Source organism: Lipotes vexillifer, unplaced genomic scaffold, assembly GCF_000442215.2.
Source record: "Lipotes vexillifer unplaced genomic scaffold, Lipotes_vexillifer_v1.1 scaffold390, whole genome shotgun sequence".
In the NCBI taxonomy this organism is placed as follows: Eukaryota; Metazoa; Chordata; class Mammalia; order Artiodactyla; family Lipotidae; genus Lipotes; species Lipotes vexillifer.
In genome coordinates, this window is record NW_006784503.1 from 3130517 (window position 1) to 3149572 (window position 19056).

General features: G+C 50.7%; 1 protein-coding gene across 1 annotated transcript in view; it reads right to left on the reverse strand.

Annotated features, from left to right (window-relative positions):
* HPCAL1 (hippocalcin like 1) overlaps positions 1-18839 on the reverse strand; it is a 34336-nt gene extending 15497 nt beyond the window's left edge. Inside the window, exon 1 of the mRNA XM_007456924.1 lies at positions 18753-18839. The gene's annotated coding sequence lies outside the window, so the exon portion shown is untranslated. The remainder of the gene's footprint in view (positions 1-18752) is intronic.
* Between the last annotated feature and the right edge of the window lie 217 nt (positions 18840-19056).

The following is a 19056-nucleotide window of genomic DNA, read 5'->3' on the forward strand; positions in this document are numbered from 1 at the left end:
GTGGCCGACCTGAATTCATGTAAGTGCCCTAGGCACAAAATTCTCACTGGATTTTGAAGACTTAATACAGGGAAAAAATATCTCATTAATAATTTTTCGGCACTTCCCTGGTGGCGCAGTGGTTAAGAATCCGCCTGCCAAGGCAGGGGACGTAGGTTCGAGCCCTGGTCCGGGAAGATCCCACGTGCCGCGGAGCAACTAAGCCCGTGCGCCACAACTACTGAGCCTGCGCTCTGGAGCCCACGAGCCACAACTACTGAGCAAGCCCGCACGCCTAGAGCCCGTGCTCCACAACAAGAGAAGCCACGGCAATGAGAAGGCCACACACCACAACAAAGAGTAGCCCCCGCTTGCCGCAACTAGAGAAAGCCCGCGCGCGGCAACAAAGACCCGACGCAGCCCCAAATCAATCAATTAATTAAAAATAATTTTTCTATCCTGATTACATGTGAAATGATAAATGATAACATTTGAGATACAGATTAATCATTTTGGTAACATTAATCTCATCTGTTTCTTTTTACCTTTTTAAGGTGGTTACCAGAAAAGTTAAAATTACATATGTAGGTGACTTGCCTTGTCTATCTAGTGGTTGCTCAGCACTGGGTAGATCCTTGGGGCGCGGTTTAGGGGGCTACCAAGTTCCTTAGCGTCCTGTTTACAGACCCACTGCTAACTGCGACCCAGCTGGGAGAGGTGGCCTGTGTTTATTTCACTCCTTGGTGCCCTTGAGTGAAAGATAAGGGTGTTTGCGTTTCATAATTACATGTGAGTCCCACAGGTTTCTATTTTCAGCAGCTTCAAGAACTTTGCCGGAGGCCAGCTGCAATGAAGACCCAGGTCTGGTCCTGGCTAAGGTGTAAGGCCAGGGGGAGGGGCTGCAGAAAGGGGGTGTCCCTCCTCCTCTTCTGAGGGAGAACACAAAAGCCCCAGGTGACATCTAGGGCAAGAGGGGGTTAGTGACACCTCTGGAGCCGGTGGCTACAGGGTGTACCTGGATCCAAATTCAGCCCACGTACCTTGGGGAGCCACATGCTGGATGGGCTCCAGGCAATGACCATGGTTGAGAAAATCCAACTGAAAGTCCTCCTAACTTCTGTACTCACCCCAGCAGTTTAAAACCCCATGACACCCCAAAGCTTTAAAAATATATAAAAGAAAGGATGGAAGGAGGGAGGGAGGGGGGAGAGGAAAAGAGAGACGAGGGAGAAGGAAGGAAAGAGGCAGAGGCTGGCCGAGCAAGGCGGAGAAATGTCCTCCTCATCTTGAGCCATCCTCTCCTTCCACTTTCCTGAGGTTGACACGCCCTAAATGAGGCAGGGGAAAAGGAAGAGGTGGAGAAAAGGAAAGGGAAGTCCCCGAGAGCAGAGGATGCTCTTTTCCTTGCAGAAACCACGAACACAACAGGAATAGGAACTGTGGGTAGCTTTCCCTGAATGCCTGGTGCCTGAAATCACCAGGTCAACCATGTGGCCGCTCCTCTCAGCTACCCAGCAAACTCCTACTCATCCACCAAAGCCCAGGTCAAATGTCACCTACTCACGGATGCATTTCCTAACCCCTCTACAGTTGCTCTTCCTTTTGCATTCCAATACCATTTTTAAACCTATTTCTATTATGACCTCAACTTTTAGTACCTCGTTTACTAATGTTTTTCCCTCATTAGACTGTGAGATCCTTTAGGAAAGACGATACCTCACTCATGCTAGTAGGAGAACCTGCTAGCATGTTCTAGCCCCAAGGCCTTTGCATTTGCAGTTCCCGCCACCTGTCTGCCCTCCCCCTCAGTACCTGCAAAGTGCACTCCCTCAATGTGCACATCTTTGCTCGAGTCTTCTTGGGGGCACCTCCTCCAAACAGCCCATCTCAAGCAGCGGATGCTGCTTATCCGCCCTTACCCCGCCCCCTTTCCGTGGCCGTTCCTATACTGATACATGGTTGACTCCCTGCTTTTGCTCACCATTACATCCCCACGCTGCCCAGAACAGGGCCTGGCACACAACTAGGCTCAGTAAAAATACCTGAATAACGGTTGCGTGTCCAAGGGCTTAGCGCAGTGTCCGAATGAACGAACAGATGAACAAGTGAATGTGTTTCTTCTAGGACCCTCTTGTTCTAACAGTTTGTGACTCTTCCAGTAAAAGGAAAATGGGAAGCAGCATCAGGGATTAGGATGACAAAGTGCTCTCTTGCTCAGGTTTGAAGCTCCATGAAGGGACATTCTGTAATTCAGACTTGGTGTTCTGGAAAGTTCCATTTATCGGCACAGGACCAGCTGCAGCAGAGTAGAGGTCCGTTCACCAAACTGGTGCCATCTCCTCCCTCCTGCAGTGAACCCCCCCCCCCCCAGCTATGTGGTCCTCCGCCACGGGGGCTCACTCTGCCCTCCAGCTGGGATCTCTCAATTGAGTGGTGCAGCCTCACCCTAGAGCCAAGGTCACTGCTACTGGAATCTTCAGGGGACGAGCGCTCTGAGCTGCTCCCCCAGTGGAGGAAGGCAGGTTAGTGGGTCAGACGTAAATGAGCCTCTGGAGGAAGAACAAGACAGACGCCCGAGAGGATGAGCCTCTCTCGATGGACTCTGATGATGCAACAGGAAAAGGACTCGAGGCAGGACCAAAACCAAGACCACGTGATTTTTCTTAATGCTGAAATTGCCATGCACGTCCAGCCATAGGTGAGTCCCATGTTTCTACAGAGGGTGCTGGATGCCAGGCCAGGAGCGGGGCCAGCAGCACCTGGCGAGACGTGGGCCTGAGCGAGCCAGGTGGGAAGCCAGGTGTGCAGTCCTGGCCCCAGAGCCTGGGTCTTCCTCTGCCCCACCTGGCGCCTTAGTGCCTTGCTTTGAAGGCAAATTTGACGTTTATGGTGGCACAGCCCCAAATGCCAGGCTGGAGTGGGGAGGGAAATTTGTTCCCTTTTGCCCACAAATGTTCCCGAGGCCCACTCTGTGCCGGGCATGGAAACACCTGGATGAACAAGACGCAGAGACCCTTCCCAGGTGCCCCCAGCATACCCACGATATGGGTAACGTGTAGAACGAGGCTGACTTACGAGGGTCCAGGAGTGCCGGAGCCGAGCTGGCCTGTCCCCTGTGAGACGGCTGGGAGGTCTGACAGTGCAGGTCTGAGCCAGGCTTAAAGGCTCAAGAGTTCTCCAGGTGGGCGGACAAAGGCGTGTGCCAGGGCAAGGAGGCCCAGAGAGAACCCAGCCAGTGCCACAGAGGCTGAGATGTGAGCACTGAGCATGACTGCAGAAGGATGCCAAAAACGCAACGCCGATTGCAGAGGAAATGGTCAAGGGGAGCAACAGGAGGGGCTGGAACGGGGGGTGGTGACGCCCCCCAACCCTCCCCAGAAAGAGCCCATGCCCCAGGAAAACTCTCAGAATGGATCGATCTAGTCCAGGACTCAGGACTCTATCACTGTTCTATGGAACGATAAAAGCTCCGAGGTTGAAACTAACAAACATATGAGTCACACAGCATCACCTCAGGGACGCAGAGCGGGCCGCAGGCTGACTGCTCTTTTTAAGGAAACCTAAGAGGCCACGGCAGGCTGGACACCGTGGGCTGAAGACAGGAACCGGTGTGAGATTTCAGAAGCCACTCCCTCCACTCCCAGCCCCGCCATAGATCTGCTCCCCCTTCAGTCATCCCTGGGGGGCACAGAGCTGGCAGAGGGGCCACCACCTCAGCTGGCTTATTGCGCATGGAGGTTTGGGACACCGGTCCCTGCACATCTTGGAGTAAATTCCTCCTGGCTGCTTGGGCCCGGCTGGCTGCGGAGTGACTCACGCAGAGTGGGAAAGACCCGCAGGCAGGCGGCAGAGTGAGCCTGCAATTCCACTCTGATGCTCCCGGCCCAGGATGTGAGCCGCAGTCTTTCCCCGAGGCAACGTCCTCCCATCAGGAGAGGAACGGAGAAAGAGAGGCCCAGCCGGTGGGCCAGCACCCAGCACGCAGTGGCTGGACAGGCAGCTCTCGGGAGGCATGGGGCGGGGGCTACTCGCCGGGCTTCAGTCAGGCAGTCAGTCCCCTGTCTCAAGGCTCCAGACTAAGCCTCTGATGCTCCTCTGTAAAGGGGACCGAATGCCAGCTTCGGGAGCTGCAGTCGGGATGGGGACTGTGTACAGAAGGGACCCCCACTGGATGGTAAATGGCCTGAGCCTCCTCCCAGGACCCACTTCTCCAGCCTTTTGGTCTTGGCTGTCTCTGGGCTTCTCTGGGCCTCAGTTTCTTTGGCAGTAAATGGGAATAATGGTCCCAACCTGTTGGTTTCAGTGTAGTTGTGAGGATAAAGGGAAATGAAGGCCGTGAAAGGGCTTTGACAAATTTAAGCATCAGACAAATATACGGAGGTTATATCACAGCTTTTATGATAAAAGAAATGCGTGATGCGCTTGATGAGCTTAATCACAGCATCAGACAGAGCCAGGCTGGGAGGCTGGAGGCTGCAGGCGGTCCTGCACTTTCCAGCCGACCCTCTCCCTTGCATGCCCGACACAGTGGTATTAAACCCTGGGCCACACACCCGGGTGGGCAGAGGGCCTGGAATCCCGGTGGCTCAGTACATCCAGCGGGGGCAGGGCCAGTGAAAATCCAACTCCTGCTCTTCAAAGAGAAAATGAGGGAAAAGGATGGGAGGAACCCAGTCCCTCAACAGTGGCAGAGCCTTGGGCTCACACTGCCCAAGGCAAGTCCGGCTCCAGCCTGAGGCCCCAGGGATCAGCGCGACGCGGACACCACGAACCCCCATCCCGAGGAGGTGAAGGGCTCTCTCCAACAGCAAGGTGTCTCCTGGGGCTTCTAACTGGTTCAGGTCCACTTGAACGGGCACAAGGATCCTGTTTACCACGGGACAGGCTCCCTGAAGGACAGGGAACTTCTCAGATACTGAAGGAGAATGAACCCAGAGCAACCCCTGTGCTCCTGGGAGGCTGGCCGCTCAGATCTGTGCTGGACAGAGCAGCCCTCGGTGGGCCTGTGGCACACCTGTGCACACACACACCATACTGCACATACCACATACACCTCACACACACACACACACACACCCCACACACACACAATACCCATAGACACACCATCCATATACAACACACACACCACAACATACCACGTATCACGCCCTACGCACATCACACACACACCATACCCATCCCACACACAGCACGCCCCTTTGCTCCACACTGGGGTGGTCCCCACCACTGACTGTCTGAAAGCCTCGGTCTGTTCTCTGGCTCCTGGTACTGGGACGGAAATCAGCCTCAGGCTTGGTGGTGGAGCTGGCGGTGGAGCTGGCGGTGCTCTCGGGGTGAAGGCCTTTCCTACACCACAGCGTATGGAATGAGTGGGATTTCACTCCTGGGAATTCAATTATCTCAGAGAAAATAGTACGGGCTGTGCTTATCATTCCTGCACTCGTGCCACCTCTATTCTACACACCTACTAAACTCGCAGATATTTTATGCACCAGCAGGACCTGAAGACGGGACACATGAGCCGTGCTGGAGCCGGGCTCTGCAGGGGCAGAGGGGCGAGTGGGCCTCCAAGCTGCCATCCGGGGAACGTCCACCCAGTGGAGAAGGGTCGGAACAGCATTCCAGGAGAAGTCAGCGTTCGAGGCGGCGTGAGGGTGTGAACACGTGTGGTGTGGCTGGCAGAACAATGCTGGGGAGATGGGCGGGGAGCCCAGGCCGCATCTGCACTTCTAACACTCAGAGGCCCGGGCTTCTGGGGAGACCACCGCCAGCAAGTACCCGTCCAGGCCGCACAGCTGGGCCTGCTACCTCCCCAGGCACCTTCCTGGGCAATGACTGGCCTTGCAGTACAACAGTAGTGAACAGCGTAGAACAGCGTGGAACAATACAGAGCAGTAGACGACACTGAGGAACAAAAGGACAAATGCAGGCTGGGGAGGGGAGAGGCAGCTGGGGAAAGAAGGAAAAAGCACCATCAAATGCTAGGAATTCAGACTAATTACAAATTTGAACTCTGCCCTTTGGGTAAAGTCTGAGTCAAAAAATACCTGAAAAAATGCCTCTGAATTCTTTTTCAGGCAAAGGGTAAGGACTGGAATGTCAGAGAGCTGTGAGGTAGATGACGGGCGTTTGCAGTGAGCAGAAGGAATCAGTTATTAGCACAGCCACCGACGTTCCCCACTCAGGGCAGACTCGGGAGGCCTGGGCGAGCTTGGGTAAGTCACAGGTCTCACGGCTTTACTCTCCTCATCTAAAAAATATGAGTTTGGACAATGTGGCCCCCAGGCACGTCCCACTCTAAAAAACGTCTTGGAGTCTATCCCCAGTGGGGGCCTCCACAGCACCGGAGAAGTTCGCCCACGTGGCTGGAGTGTGTCCCCGGGATCCCTGGGACAAGACCCGGTCCCTTTTTTCCCAGCAGGTGGTAGAAAAGCTAATTTCTGCCAGATTCCTGCCTGAGTGATGACTCAATTCTCAATCCATGGGACCTAAACGAACCCTTTCCAAATTTTGAATTCCTGTGCCCCAAATGAATGAGGTTTGGTTACATTCTATGATGTCTTGGGTAGAAACAGAAGAAATGTCATTATAAACATTAGACTTGAGGTGTTTTCAAGAACCACGTGGTCCCCCTGGGGTTTTGTGCCGGTTGACACAGGGCTCCGACCTCAGGGCAAGGTCCACCCTGCGAGGTGCTGCCCACGGCAGAGCCCCTGGAGGGACGGCTTCCGCCGAACACTGCCTGGCTTCACTTAAGTGCGGTTCAGCACACCAATCCCCATTTTTTGTGTGTGTTTTTTGAAACTTGGAAGAAAACTTCCAGTGAATCATCTCATCTGCTATTTGATTCATGTTTAATGTCTTTGGAGAGAAATAAAAACAGTAAGTCATTCTTGCTAAAAGTGGCATCAGCCTGGCCAAGACACACAAATGGTGAGGTGCCAAGCTGCCCCTTGGTGGGCCCAGGGCTATGGTCTTGAGCTGTCATCAGAGACTGTATTTATAATCAGAGTGAAGACAGCTCATGAATGTTGCCCTTTGCCATTTTTATTCTTTAAATCACAGCACCAGAAGCCATAGATTCTGCAGGGAGAGCTGGGGCCAAAGCACAAACTCACACAGAAAGTGTCGATCAACACAGATTAACTGAGCACCTACTGAGTAGGAACCACTGGGATACACAAAAGTACAAGGTGCCCCCAAAGCTCCTCCAGTCTAGCTGGGAAGGAAGGAAGGCATGGAAGGCGTGAATTCCTCCTTCCTTTTCTACTCCGAGTTAGTTCCTACTCTAGCCTGACTCTGAGACAGCGCGGTGCTGGAGGTGCTGGGGAGGGAGGGAGGCAGCGGAAGGGGGGTGAGGGAAGGGAGGTGGCATTCCAGCCAAGGGCCCAGGGGTCCTTCCTTGACCCTTTTCCCCCAAGACACAGAGCTGAGCTCCAGTTACTCAGGGCACGGCTAGGAATAATCCACAGCCAATTAGCACAGCACCTCTCTCTCTCTCTCTCTCTCTCACACACACACACACACACACACACACACACACACATAGGAATAATCCACAGCCAATTAGCACAGCACCTCTCTCTCTCTCTCTCTCACACACACACACACACACACACACACACACACACACACACGATGGACACGTAATTGGTGAAAGGAGGAAGAAAAGGCCGGCGACAGGGGCGCCCCTGGCAGCAGCCCCAGCTCCTCCGCGGGCCGAGGATTTCAGTGCATCTGTAGCCGCGGAGCGCTGTCCAGCGTGCCCGAGAGCCCGCCTTCCTGGCCCTCCAGGTATCCGAATTGTCCATCAGAGGCCTTCTGACCCAGCTGTTCTGCGACATCAGTGGAAGAGCCAGTTTCCTGGAGACCCTCTGAGGTCCTAGGAACAGCCACCAGAGCTACCGTTTGGTAAGCATATGCCCCAGGGGTATTTCTAATCTAAAAATGTGCACCTGGGGTCTGACAAACCCAAGAAAATTTGAGGGGTCCACAGGAGAGAAAATGTGGAATCTGGGCTGTCTCAGAAATCATGGCCACGGGCCTGGGGCCGTGCCGGGTGCCTTGGGAGGCGAAGCCAGAAGGAAGCAGCCTGGGCTCGACGGGAGAGGTGGGCGACAGAGGGGGAAGAGCCGAGTGGGCTCAGACCTGGCTCAGGGGCCCCGCCGGCGGCCAGCAGGCAGCGAGACCTCGGGGACATCGCTTGATCCTTCGTTTGTTCATTATGAAGCCTCCCTCTCTGTCCCGCCCCTTGGGCGCTGAGCAAAGACTGACCAGCAGGTGCCCTTCCTTTTACCCCTGCCTTTCTTCCCATGCAGAAACCTACCCAGAGCAGAAGCTCAGGGATGCCGAAGACAGCGATTCCCTTGCCTGGGGCTGGCCGTCCTGCAGACAGGCCAGGACGATGGCCCCCACCCCTCCACTGATTGCGCAGTGGATGAGAACGCTGAGCCAAGTGGTACGTACCACAGTGTGTGCGTGTGTGTGCGCACATGTGAGCACGTGTTTGCCCACAATGCTCGTCATGTGGGACCTGCCCCTGCGGTTGAGGGTTGAAGGAGACGCCCACAGGAAGTGATCTTACCAAGTCATCGCTAGTTACTCTAAAAATAACCCTCAACGTACAACCTAGGAAGGATTTCCCTTTCCCGGTGCCCCGCCTCAAAACCACAGCAGTTTCCAATCTGCAGGCCACTTCCGGACGGGCAGGTGGACAGCACCCAGAGGAGAGGTTAGCCCGGGGTCATGTCTCTCCTGGCCCCTGCAGAACACCTGGTCTCCATGTCCCTGTTCATCTACCATCTTACACAGCCATGGTTAAATCTCTATGAACAACAATTATCTTTGAACTGTGTGCAGAGGTCCACCATGCAGTGCGATTTTGGCTGCACTGAGATGCTTCTCCTTGGTGGATTATGGTTGCGAGTGTCCCACTCCTCAGGCATGATCTACAGCCTCCCACCTGTCCGGCTCATCTCCTAGCCCCCCACTTGTTCATCCCCTGCAGCGACACTGATCTCCTTGCCGCTCCTGAACACCTCAGACATGCTGCTGCCACAGGCCCTTTGCATTGGTCCTTCCTCGATATCAAATTGCTCCCTCGCCTCCATCAGGTCTTGGCTCAGGGCACTTCTCAGTGAAGCCTTCTGTAAGTCCTCTGTCCAAAACTGAAGCCCCAACAAACATTCTTATGCCCTTGCCTACTTTATTTTTTCTCTTTATTTTACCGAATCGTCTCTCTCCCCCCAACTAGAATACAGAGTCCCTGGGGCCAGGTTTTATTCTAGTTGGTTCTCCATGGGAAGTCCGGAGCCTGGAAGCTCTAGTGTGTGTGATCAGTACACGTTTGTCGAGGGAACGAATGCATGATTGCTGCAGGGGGGAGGCTGGGACCCGCAGCCACAGCACGCAGGTGCCTCTTCTCCGGTGCCTGGAGCAGGTGGGCCAAGATGGAGGATGCAGGGGACACACTGGCTTGTCCATCACCAAAGGCAGAGGAACAGAGAGAAGGGGTCCTCCCATTTCCCATCACTGACCCAGCACATCCTGATCAAGGATGTTCCTGTGCCAGAGGTGCCATCTGCCCCCCAGAGCTTCTGATCTCTTGGTAGTAAGGGTGGAGGGGTTACTGAATATATGCCGTGTGTGCACTGAAATACCCGGGGTCCCGGGATGGGAAGAGACACCACAGATCAGCTCCTCTGCCCCCTTTGGACCCCTGCGTCTGCTTCAGCTCCTGATGCCTCGCTACTAGCCTCAGCAGGACTCAACCTGGCCAGGCACCACCCTCACCCCATGCACCGGTGCCCATCCGCCAGCCTTCAGCTGGGCATCTGTATGCAGGTGATGTCCAGGCAAGGAGACCCAGACCCAGCTCCAACAGGGCTGGTGAAAGGAGACTGGACTAATGAAAGCAGCACCTTCCACGTGAAGCTGTGTCTGTTTTCTTTGGGGAGAAAAGCCCAGAGACCCACTCACTAATCTGTCTCCTGAGGCAGGGGCCCCCGCCTGGGTCTCTTGTTCCACCCCAGTGAATGCTTTCACTGGGTGAACAGGGAAGATGAGAGAAGGAAGGATGGGGCAGTGGGAGTAACACCCCTCCGTCAGGAAGCCCACACCCCAGTGTCCAAACAAGAGAGGCAGGAAAGCCCCACCCACGGGATGCCGGGAGGAGAGAGTGCTCGGCTGGTGCCGTGGCATCTGTGCCGGCGTGAAAGCAGCTGCACCCGGGGTCTGCGGGGGCCTGTGGGTCTGAGCTGCCAGCTCACATCTGGTGGGAGCCCCCAGATGGAACCGGCAACCTGGCATCTGCCCTCAGACACACCGGTCATCACGCCGGGCACCCAGCATCCTTGGAAATTAAGGTGGTGACACTTCAGCAGGCTTGGGGTCCAGATCTTAGCCTCATAGCCGAGCGCTAAAGGTGATGCCTTCTGGGTGGGAAGATGAGAATTACAAAGCGGCATCCTCTGCTTCTGAGGGCGAGCAAATTCCAGACGTCCCGGTAGGGCTCTGAGGCTGGCTCTCCTGGGCTGGGCATGGCCGGGCATGGCCAGGAAGGGCTGAACCTCCAACAGCTGCTGCCCCAAGCCCTCCCCCTACTTGGGGAACAGAGCCCACATCCCTGGCCTCCGTGGGCGCTCACAGCACTAGGGGCGGGCAGGGCAGGGCTGAGGACTTAGAGTAGTCACTGTAGTAACTACTGGGCACCTGGGCGGGAAGGCAGAGGGGCTAAGGGGCCCCCGAGCCTCCTTCTCACCCCGGCGGCACCGGCCCCAGCACCGCATCAGACACTATTCTTAGCTCTAATCTCGTAACCACCCCAGGGAGGGAGGTGTGATTAACCAGCTTATGGGTGAGACTGGGGGGAGGCTAAGTGGCCTAGAGGGATCCGAGTGCACAGATCCAAGTCAAAGGCCTTTGCCCCACCACCGACTGGTTCCTTCCTTCGGGACAGGACCGAACACTCAGCTCGAGAAGAGCAACACAGCCGAGCGGCTGGCTTCTCAGCACCGCAGCCAGCTGGCTCAGTGCAGCCCGTAGGGCAATAGGGATCACAAGGGAGCAGTACAGAGTGCCTCTGGGCACAGGTGACAGGCACCGACTCTGCCCAGGGTCAGGAAGGCCTGGGAAGGGATGGGATGTGTGAAACAGATACAAGGGGAAAGGTGGTGCAGGCAGAGGGCAAGGTTGAGCAAAGGCCCGGGGGCTGGATGCCACCTTCAGACGGTGCAGGTGCCCTGCTTTCACAGAGCCTCCCTCACACCCAAAGCTCTACGTGAGGCCGGGAGGGTAGCGGATTCAAACAGATGAAGGGCTCACAGGTCATGCTAATTACCTTGCACTTTGCCCCTTGTCTGACAGGAGAGCAGGCGGGGTTCAGCGCTCCAGGTTTGGGGTTCGGACCCGGTTAGGGCCTCGCCATGCAGGAGGACGGGAGGCTGGGGGGCCTCTGGGCGAGGAAGAGATTCCTGTGATCAGTCTGGGGAGACTGGAAGGGCAGCAAAGGGGGGGCGCTGGAGAGAGACGACTGGGAAGAGGGAGGGTGGGTGGGAAAAGGGGGCGTCTGAACCCAAGCTGTCAGAGGTAAACGATGCGGCTGAGGTCCCGGTGTGGCCATGGGAGGGGCTGTGTTGACAGGGTGAGCAGGGAGGGGAGACTCAGCACTGGGACCCTGTGCCTCTGGGAGGATGGGGTCTGCATAGAGGATGACAGGAGATGTGGGGGGAGAGGGAAGAGCTCAGCGGCAAGAGCCTCAGCGACCAGGGGCCCCTTCTTAGCTAGAGGAGGGAGGATTCTATACCCATTTCCCACTTTGTCATCAGGGGTGACAGCTGGAGCCAGCTGCAGGGTGCTGCGTCCTTGCACACCCTGGTTTGGGGATGGAGCAAAGTCAATTCACCTGGGAGAGGGGCACCAAGCATCCTGTGGGACGTGGGCTGGGAGCACCGAGGGCCCCGACCACACTCACCCCTGCCCTGCTCAGGAGTGTCCTCTTCAGAGTCTGCCCCTTGCCCTCAGGGAGGCGCGGGAGAGGAGTGGAGGGTGGTTGCGCCACCCACTCAGGCACTGGGAGGCTGCTGAGCTCCCAGGGCACTCCCCGCCCTCCAAACCCCCCTCCAGGCCACATGGGCCCTCGGGGGCACAGGAGGGAGGCCAGGGAGATCAGGAGAGGCAGGCGGGAGGGGCCCTCCAGGACCCCAGACCGGAGGAGCGGGAGAGGAGAGGGCGTTTGCCCCGCCCACTCGAGCCCAGGAAGCCTGCTGAGCCCCCAGGTGAGGTCCTCTGCCCTCTGAGACAGGGGTTGGGGGCACGCCTGGGCCCCTTCTGTTCCCTGAGCCTAAGCCCCACCCCGCACAGCCCCCAGGGCCTTTTCCAGCCCTGGGGGTCCTAAGCATTGGCCCCGCCCACGCCCCCAAACCTCACCCTTACTTAGGCCCCGCCCTCCACAGCCAAGGCCTTTCCATCCCCCCCCCTTTGTTTACCTTTCCCCCCTCCTCTATTTTACTACCGTGGTACTGATGTACCTTCTGGTTGTTGATTCATCTATACTTTTATTTTTACATTCTTTCTAACATATCTGTTAGTTTCCTAGTCTAATTTTATTTTGTTATTTTTCTCTTTTTTTCTTTTTGCCACCCCATGCAGCTTGCGGGATCTTGATTCGCAAGCCCAGGGTTCGGGGGAAGCTCCTGATGCGGGAGCTCCGAGTCCAAACCACTGGACTAACAGAGAACCTCAGACCCCAGGGAATATTCATTGGACTAAGCTCTCACAGAGTTCCTCATCTCAGCACCAAGACCCAGCTCTACCCAACAGCCTACAAACTCCAGCGTTGGAAGCCTCAGGTCAAACAACCAGTAAAACAGGAACACAATCCCACTCATAAAAAGAAAAAAAAATGAGACAGCAAAAAAAATATGTCACAGATGAAGGAGCAAGGTAAAAACCTACAAGACCAAATAAATGAAGAGGAAATAGGCAATCTACCTGAAAAAGAATTCAGAGTAATGACAGTAAAGATGATCCAGAATCTCGGAAATAGAATGGAAGCACAGATTGATAAAATATAAGAAATGTTTAATAAAGATCTAGAATAACTAAAGAACAAACAAACAGAGATGAACAACACAATAACTGAAATGAAACATACATCAGAAGGAATCAATAACAGAATAACTGAGGCAGAAGAACAGATAAGTGAGCTGGAAGACGAAATGGTGGAAATAACTGCTGAGGAGCAGAATAAAGAAAAAAGAATGAAAAGAATTGAAGACAATCTCAGAGACCTCTGGGACAACACGAAACACACCAACATTCGAGTTATAGGGATCCCAGAGGAAGAAGAGAAAAAGAAAAGTTCTGAGAAAATATTTGAAGAGATTTATAGTGGAAAAATTCCCTAACATGGGAAAGGAAATAGTCACCCAAGTCCAGGAAGCAGAGAGTTCCATACAGGATAAAACCTAGGAAAAACACACCAAGACACATATTAATCAAACTAACAAAAATTAAATTCAAAGAAAAAATATTAAAGCAGCAAGGGAAAAACAAAAAATAACATACAAAGGCATCGCTGTACGGTTATCAGCTGATTTTTCAGTGGAAATTCTGCAGGCCAGAAGGGAGTGGCAGGATATACTTAAAGTGATGAAAGAGAAAAACCTACAACCAAGATTACTCTACCCAGCAAGGATCTCATTCAGATTCAATGGAAAAGTCAAAAGCTTTTCAGACAAACAAAAGCTAAGAGAATTCACATCACCAAACCAGCTTTACAACAAATGCTAAAGAAACTTCTCTAAGTGGGAAACACAACAGAAGAAAAAGACCCACAGAAACAAACCCAAAACAATTAAGAAAATGGTAATAGGAACATACATATTGATAATAACCTTGAATGTAAATGGATTAAATGTCCCAACCAAAAGACACAGACTGGCTGAATGGATACAAAAACAAGACCCATATATATGCTGTCTGCAAGAGACACACTTCAGACCTAGGGACACATACAGCCTGAAAGTGAAGGGATGGAAAAAGATATTCCATGCAAGTGGAAATCAAAAGAAAGCTAGAGTAGCAATACTTGTATCAGATAAAATAGACTTTAAAATAGACTGTTACAAGAGATAAGGAGGGACACTACATAATGATCAAAGGATCAATCCAAGAAGAAGATATAACAATTATAAATGTTTATGCACCCAACATAGGAGTACCCCAATACATAAGGCAAATGTTAACAACCATGAAAGGAGAAATCGACACTGCACTTACACCAAAGGACAGATCATCCAAACAGAAAATAAATAAGGAAACCCAAGCTTTAAATAACACAATAGACCAGATAGATCTAATTGATATTTATAGAACATTCCACCCCAAAGTGGCAGAATACACTTTCTTCTCAAGTGCACATGGAACATTCTCCAGGATAGATCACATCTTGGGTCACAAATCAAGCCTCTGAAAATTTAAGAAAACTGAAATCATATCAAACATCTTTTCTGACCACAATGCTACGAGATTGGAATCAATTACAGGAAAACAACTAAAAAACACAAATACATGGAGGCTAAACAGTGAGCTACTAAATAACCAAGAGATCACTGAAGGAATCAAAGAAGAAATAAAAAAATACATAGAAACAAATGACAATGAAATCATGACGACCCACAACCTATGGGACACAGCAAAAGCAGTTCTAAGAGGGAAGTTTACAGCAATTCAACCTCACCTCAAGAAACAAGAAAAATCTCAAATAAACAATCTAACCCTACAATGAAAACAACCAGAGAAAGAAGAACAGAGAAAACCCAAAGTCAGTAGAAGGAAAGAAATCATAAAGATCAGAGCAGAAATAAATGAAATAGAAATGAAGAAAACAATAGCAAAGATCAATAAAACTGAAAACTGGCTCTTTGAGAAGATAAACAAAACTGATAAACCCTTAGCCAGACTCATCAAGAAAAAAAGGGAGAGGATGCAAATCAATAAAATTAGAAATGAAAAAGGAGAAATCACAACTGACACTGCAGGAATACAAAGGATTATAAGAGACGACTACAAACAACTATATGCCAATAAAATGGACAACCATGAAGAAGTGGACAAATTCTTGGAAAGGTACAATATTCCAAGACTGAACCAGGAAGAATTAGAAAATATAAACAGACCTATCACAAGTAATGAAATTGAGACCATAATTAAAAATCTTCCAACCAACAAAAGTCCAGGACCAGATGGCTTCACAGGTGAATTCTATCAATCATTTAGAGAAGAGCTAACACCTAACCTTCTCAAACGCTTCCAAAAACTTGCAGAGGGAGAAACACTCCCGTATTCATTCTACAAAGCCACCATCACCCTGATACCAAAACCAGAAAAAGATATCACAAAAAAGGAAAATTATAGACCAGTATCACTGATGAACATAGATGCAAAAATCCTGAACAGAATCAAACAGCACATTAAAAGGATCATACACTATGATCAAGTGGGATTTACCCCAGGGATGCAAAGATTCTTCAATATATGCAAATCAATCAATGTGATACACCACATTAACAAATTATGCAAAGATTCTTCAATATATGCAAATCAATCAATGTGATATACCACATTAACAAATTAAGGAACAAAAACCATATGATCATCTCAATAGATGCAGAAAAAGCTTTTGACAAAATTCAACACCCATTTATCATAAAAACTCTCAAGAAAATGGGCATAGAGGGAACCTACCTCAACATAATAAAGGCTATATATGACAAACCCACAGCAAGCATCATACTCAATGGTGAAAAACTGAAAGCATTTCCACTAGGATCAGGAGCAAGACAAGGATGTCCACTCTCACCACTCTTATTCAACATAGTTTTGGAAGTCCTAACCACGGCAACCAGAGAAGAAAAAGAAATAAAAGGAATACAAATTGGAAAAGAAGTAAAACTGTCACTATTTGCCGATGACATGATACTATACATAGAAAATCCTAAAGATGCCACCAGAAAACTACTAGAACTAATCAATGAATTTGGTAAGGCTGCAGGATACCAAATTAGTGCACAGAAATCTCTGGCATTCCTATACACCAATAACGAAAAATCAGAAAGAGAAATTAAGGAAACACTCCCATTTACCACTGCAACAAAAAGAATAAAATACCTAGGAATAAACCTACCTCGGGAGACAAAAGACCTGTATGCAGAAAACTGTAAGACACTATGAAAGAAATTAAAGATGATACAAACAGATGGAGAGATATGCCATGTTCTTGGATTGGAAGAATCAATATTGTGAAAATGACTATACTATACTATACTACCCAAAGCAATCTACAGATTCAATGCAATCCCTATCAAACTACCAATGGCATTCTTCACAGAATTAGAACAAAAAATCTTACAATTCATATGGAAACACAAAAGACCCCAAATAGCCAAAGCAATCTTGAGAAAGAAAAACGGAGCTGGAGGAATCAGGCTCCCCGACTTCAAACTATACCACATAGCTTCAGTAATCAAGACAGTATGGTACTGGCACAAAAACAGAAATATAGATCAGTGGTACAGGATAGAATGCCCAGAGATAAACCCACGCACATATGGTCACCTAATTTACGACAGAGGATGTAAGAACGTACAATGGAGAAAAGACAGCCTCATCAATAAGTGGTGCTGGGAAAACTGGACAGCTACATGTAATAGAATGAAAGTAGAACACTACCTAACACCATACACAAAAATAAACTCCAAATGGATTAAAGACTTAAATGTAAGACCAGACACTATCAAACCTTTAGAAGAAAACAGGAAAAACACTCTTTGACATAAACCACAGCAAGATCTTTTTTGACCCCCCGCTCCTAGAGTAACAGAAATAAAAACAAAAATAACCAAATGGGACTTAATTAAACTTAAAAGCTTTTGCACAGCAAAGGAAACCATAAACAAGACAAAAAGACAACCCTCAGAATGGGAGAAAATATTTGCAAATGAAGCAACAGACAAAGGATTAATCTCCAAAATATACAAATAGCTCATGGAGCTCAATATCAAAAAAACAAACAATCCAGTTAAAAAATGGGCGGAAGACCTAAATAGACATTTCACCAAGGAAGACATACAGATGGCCAAGAGGCACATGAAAAGATGCTCAACATCACTAATCATTAGAGAAATGCAAATCAAAACTATAATGAGGTATCACCTCACGCCGGTCAGAATGGCCATTATCAAAAAATCTACAAACAATAAATGCTGGAAAGGGTGTGGAGAAAAGGGAACCCTCTTGCACTGTTGGTAGGAATGTAAATTGATACAACCACTAGGGAAAACTGTATGGAGGTTCCTTAGAAAACTAAAAATAGAACTACCATACGACCCAGCAATCCCACTACCGGGCACACTGAGAAAACCATAATTCAAAAAGAGACATGCACCACAATGTTCATCGCAGCTCTAGTTACAATAGCCAGGACATGGAAGCAACCTAGATGTCCATCAACAGATGAATGGATAAAGAAGATGTGGCACATATATACAATGGAATATTACTCAGCCATAAAAAGAAACGAAACTGAGTCATTTGTAGTGAGGTGGATGGACCTAGAGTGAAGTAAGTGAGAAAGAAAAACAAATACCGTATGCTAATGCATATATATGGAATCTTAAAAAAAAATGTTACTGATGAACCTCGTTGCAGGGCAGAAATAAAGAGGCAGACATAGAGAACGGACTTGGCGACATGGGGTGGGAGGGCAAAGCTGGGGCAAAGTGAGAGTAGCATCAACCTATACACACTACCGAATGTAAAATAGTTGGCTGGTGGGAAGCAGCAGCATAGCACAGGGGGATCAGCTGGGTGCTTTGTGATGACCCAGAGGGGTGGGACAGGGAGGGTGGGAGGGAGGCTCAAGAGGGAGGGGATACAGGGACATGTGTGTGCATATGGCTGATTTGCTTTGTTGTGCAACAGAAACTAACACGGTATTGTGAAGTAATTATACTCCGGTAAAGATCTATTAAAAATAAATAAATAGGGTTTCCCTGGTGGTGCGGTGGTTGAGAGTCCGCCTGCCGATGCAGGGGACGCGGGTTCGTGCCCCAGTCCGGGAAGATCCCACATGCCGCAGAGCAGCTGGGCCCGTGAGCCATGGCCGCTGAGCCTGTGCGTCCGGAGCCTGTGCTCCGCAACGGGAGAGGCCACAACAGTGAGAGGCCCGCGTACCGGAAAAAAATAAATAAATAAATAAATAAATAAAATAGTTTAAAGAAAAAGTCTGCCCCTTGTATTTCTTTTTTTTTGGCTTTGCTGCATGGCTTGCAGGATCTTAGTTCCCTGACCAGGGATCAAACCCGGGCCCTCAGCAGTGAAAGTGCCAAGTCCTAACCACTGGACCGCCAGGGAATTCCCTGCCCCTTATATTCTGATTTGCTAATTCTCCTCAATGGACGCATCCCACAACCAAAGCACCCAGGCCAAATGACTTACCCACAAAAACCTGGCCAATTTAGGACAAGAGACCTAGATTACCGTAGGACCTGGGTGGTTCTTTTAGTCTCCAGGCCTCAGTTTCATGACCCATCTCATGGGAGTGCTGGGCAGGCTGTCCCCTCAAAGCCTGGTCTTCCCTGTTTGTTCCGCTGAGCTGGGTCAAGTCCGTGCACACCGGCACGTGGTCAGGACCCCATAGAGTGGTAAAGGCCCCTCAGCTCTCCATCCTCACCTGCCCCCAGGCCCGTCTGGTCTCTAGGAACACTTACCCAAGGCCAAGTGGAGGCGGGGAGGGAGCAGGGATCAGAACCTCAGAGGCTGGTTCCACGTCCTGGCCCGGGCTGCTAGACCATGCCCTGAAAGAGAGGACAGACCAGTCATGTGGGGTGGGGACACCCCGGCTCAGAGCAACTGACTTTCTCCCCGGTCGGTTCCATGCAATCTACGCACATTTCCCCGTTATCTTCTCGTAATACAAGGTTCTCTCCCTCCACAGCAGTGATCATGGTTTATATGCACTCACTGGAGCGGTCTTGAGGACAGGAAGAGTAGCTCACCCACCCGGAAAGCCCA